The sequence below is a fragment of the Penaeus chinensis genome, chromosome 6 (genome assembly GCF_019202785.1).
Source record: "Penaeus chinensis breed Huanghai No. 1 chromosome 6, ASM1920278v2, whole genome shotgun sequence".
NCBI lineage: Eukaryota > Metazoa > Arthropoda > Malacostraca > Decapoda > Penaeidae > Penaeus > Penaeus chinensis.
In genome coordinates, this window is record NC_061824.1 from 12,022,049 (window position 1) to 12,027,048 (window position 5,000).

Sequence of the window (5,000 nt, forward strand, 5' to 3'; positions counted from 1 at the left end):
ATAAACATAAATGTGGGAATGAAATCAGGGAAAACATGCAAGTAGTAACACTGCCAGCAGGATGCTTTCTGCAACCCCCGCAATAATCAAACTTTTCCTCTAGACCTTTCCAAATGTTGCTTCCTACACCTCAAATGTGTGCTGGAAAGTTCAAGACAATCCTTCATTCATCAGATTTTCACTTTTGTTTCATGTGGTGGGGATGATGATGATAATAATGATAATAATAATAATAATGATAATGATGATAATAATAACAATTATCATAAATTAATTATTTTTTTTAAATAATATTCTTAATCAGCGGAATCTACTAAATTGTTGAAACACTAACATAAGTGCAGTGATAGTTCATTGAAGATGTTGAAGATCTTTCCTAGCCAAAGGGCCACACTTTCAAAATGAAGAATGGTAATTTTTTACTGTTAAATAAATTAACTTAATAATTTATTATATTTTCCTTTACTTATTTATTTTTCTTGTTTATTTATTTTTTTTTTTTTTTTTTTTGAGAAAGCTGAAATTAGTATTTCTTGACTGGGGAACAAATATGGTACTTTCTTTCATGCCCTTTGCTTTTACAAGTGGCAGTAGTACTATGCTAAGTACTATGTATGTGAGGGCCTGTTCATTAGCATTTACACCCAGGCTTATTCAAACTCAAGTCTGAACAAGGGTACTTACTCTCTTCATATAATCATTCAGTAACAACTCCTATATTCTCTATTCTCTCTCTCTCTCTCTCTCTCTCTCTCTCTCTCTCTCTCTCTCTCTCTCTCTCTCTCTCTCTCTCTCTCTCTCTCTCTCTCTCTCTATATATATATATATATCAAATATATCAAATGTATATAATATATATATATAAATATATATATATAAATATATAAATATATATCTATCAAATATATATATATATATATATATCAAATATATACATATATATATATCAAATATATATATAAATATATATCTATCAAATATATATATATATCAAATATATACATATATATATCAAATATATACATATATATATCAAATGTATATATATATATATCAAATATATAAAAAATATATATCAAATATATACATATATATCAAACATACATATATATCAAACACATATATATATATATATATATATATATATATATATATATATATATATATATATATATAAATATATATATATATATATATATATATATATATGTGTGTGTAAATATATATTTGATATATATATATATTTATATATATATATATATATATATATATATATATATATCAATTATATATATATATATCAAATATATATATGTATAAATATATATATATATATAAATATACATATTACATTATACATATATAGATATATATATATATATCAAATACACATTGTATATATATAATCAAATATATATTATATATATATTAAATTTGCATACATATATATATCGACCACTATTCTTTACAGCAGGACATAGGCCTTTCTAAATTTACTATTGAGAGGTAACATGGCAGTGCCTGATTGGATGCCCTTCCTAATCAACCACTGCTTGGTGTGCTAACACTTGTGCCATGGCGGTGTCTTCCCCTACAACACCTGCGCTTGACTCAAGGCAATATGGCGATATGTTGTTTTCTCAGGCTCGAGCCAGGACAGCAGTCAGAGCACAGGCTTTTTAACAACTGTGTGGCGGGAAATTGAACTAGGGACCACAAGGGTTGGAGTCCAGTGCTCTAACCACTGGACCATCGCAGCAGTCATATGTGTAAGTGTATATATCAAATATATATATATATATATATATATATGAAATATGTATATATATATATCAGATATATATATATGAAATATATATATACATATATATCAAATATGTATATATATATAATATATATATATATCAAATATACATATCAAATATATATATATATATATATATCAAATATATATATATATATATCAAATATATATATATCAAATATATATATATGAAATATATATATATATATATATATATATATATATTTATATATATACATATACATCAAATATATACATATATATATATCAAATATATATATACATATGTATATAATATATATATCAAATATATCAATATATATACATATAAATATAAATATAAATATAAATATAAATATATATATATATATATCTGTGTGTGTGTGTGTGTGTGTGTGTGTGTGTGTGTGTGTGTGTGTGTGTGTGTGTGTGTGTGTGTGTGTGTGTGTGTGTGTGAGAGTGAGAGTGAGAGTGAGAGTGAGAGTGAGAGTGTGAGTGTGAGTGTGAGTGTGAGTGTGAGTGTGCACGCGTGTATATATGTGTGTGTATGTTTATATAAGTTGTGAAATAACTATTTACCTTTGGTTGACTGCTTTTGATGTTCTAGTGATACAGTAGAAGTGCTGTCCAATGTGGACCGCAAGATGCATGAACAGAACAAATAAAAAAAAATGAATCCTCAGACACAGAGAAGTCAAGGTGGAGGAGGAGAAAGAGATGGGGGGGAGGGGGGGGAGATATATAGGGAGGGAGGAAGAGAGGGGGGAGGAGAGGAGACTATATGTCACATATCTATATTTTTTTTCTACATAAATATATATGAATGGGAGGGAGGAAGGGAGGGGGGAGGAGAGGAGACTATATGTCACATACCTATATTTTTTTTTCTACATAAATATATATGAATGTACAGTATATCTTTCTTTTTTTGTTCAATTGACTGCCAACCAAAACCCACTATTTCTCATATGATGAATGAATCAAGCAAACAAATACTGGAAATAAAATAACACAAAGAATAATAACCAAAACAGAAACAGGGAAAAATAAATAAACAAATGAAAATAAAATAACAAATAAACATAAATGGTGGTCTTAGCCTTCACTTGAAACAACCGCTCACTACCCATAAAATAGACAACATATAAAATGGCACATATATCCAAATACAATTATATGGCCTTTTAAAACAGAATGGACTAATGACAACTTTCCCAAAGCAGATTGTGACACAAAATCACCACATTACTTTAAGAAGAAGTATCTTATTTCAACTTGAAGTAAATAATAGCAAAGCAACAGTAAAAAGTACAGAGCTAATTCACCAAATGTCCACATTTTACGAGTTATATCAGGAAGTCAAACCTCCCTAAGTTGTGCATTTGTTTGGTCTCCTTTTAGCCTACCCTCCTAGGAACGTTCGGGCTGAAGCCAAGAGGATGAAAAGTGAAATAACTTATGCTTCCTGCATAAAAGGAACTAAAAATGGAGCAAAAGCAAGATCTATTTCAAACTATACACTGTCATCCTTACAATCCAGTAACTATCATGACCATTTCTCAAATTATCAATATCATTATGAACGATAATTGATATATATGAACTGTAATAATACATGTGTTATTTATAAGGAAAGAATGATAAAGAAAAGAAGAAGAGAAAAGTCAAAACCATTACTCTCACTGCCACAAAATCATAGTCTGACATCAATAATTGTATTGAACTATAATTCCGATGGGCATGGCATGTACGTACATACCATGCCCACTGTGAGTTTACTTTATTGTTTTTACACATAGATGGCTACACTTGTACTAAGTTACCAATGAGCCAATTATGAGTACTGCCTGTCTTGCCTTTTTCTTTGATTTACGAAAATCTTATTTTGCTGTTACTAATTATAGTAATTATAATGTTATAATAAAAATAACACCACTGACATTCATAGCATTAGTAAATTATAAGTTTTTTCTGCCAATTCAAAGAAAGTGAAATTAGGTAAGGTTACAAGGTCTACTAAATGATTCCTTGCACAGCCATATATGTGCAGAGACATTTTACAAAAAAAATTAAAATGAGCACAGCATTTTCCTCGGCTGCATGTGGTTAACCCCTACGATCTGGATGACGTGACCATCACTTCATGAAAAAATCTGACATAAGAGGTAAGCGATGTTAACATAACACTATGGGAACATTTGGCTGAGAGCCAGGGTGACGGGAACTTGCTGTAATTAGAATTTCACATAAACAAAACTTTGCATGAGATGCGTATGTATTTCATTTACTGCGATTTTATTGTCTCATGCGTATATGAGATACACAAAGTATTAATAAACTTAAAAGCAAACTCCTTTCTATACAAAAAGTAATGTTATTTCTATCTGATCTTTACTGATACTATGTTAAGAATCTGTGGTCTATTACCGTCTGTATAAAGAAAATCAAATGACAAATATAGACAGTGGAAAATGGCAAAAAAGCTATAAAAACACCAATGCAGAAGAGAAAATGACAAATGGGAGGTAGGGTATGTTGTCACCACATCTAAGTGATCGTATTCGCCCAGAATACAAGCCACATACCCGGCAGAGTGGCTGCTCCAGTAGGTCTAATGCACATATTTTGGGTCACGTGCAGACAGTAAAGCATCCAGATCCAATGCAATATTCAATATGGTAGCTCATGGAATTATAATACTTGTGAATCAGAGACTATCCAAACTCCGTACAAGCATAAAAAGTGCATTTTTAAAACACACACACACACACACACACACACACAAAAAAAATAATAACTAAAAACAAACAAAAAACATTTAATTGGCTTCCATTGCCAACAAAAAGAGGAGAAGCTGCAACCTAGCTCTACTGATGAGGGCCTCCTGTGGTTCCTCATACAACACACTTATGTTTCTCTTTTAGCAGCATGACAATTCTATAACAGCATAAACTGCGATAAATTTGTTTACACTCTCACTTGTGTTACTGAGAAAAATGTAAAGGAAAACTAGCAATGTCAAAATACTTTTTTTATAAGTGACTTCACTGCCACATGTTAAAATAACAATAACCTTATGTGATAATAATTATTTAACCAATACAAAAAACAAAAACATTCTATAACTTAAATAACTAGAATCATTTATACCTTTGCAAATCCTTACTTCATTTCCTTAAACAAATTATATCTGTAT

At 29.6% G+C, this 5,000-nt stretch overlaps 1 protein-coding gene across 4 annotated transcripts in view; it reads right to left on the minus strand.

Annotated features, from left to right (window-relative positions):
* Positions 1-5,000, minus strand: part of LOC125026188 (protein bric-a-brac 2-like) — a 90,728-nt gene that overhangs the window by 46,687 nt on the left and 39,041 nt on the right. The gene's annotated exons all lie outside the window — the stretch shown is intronic.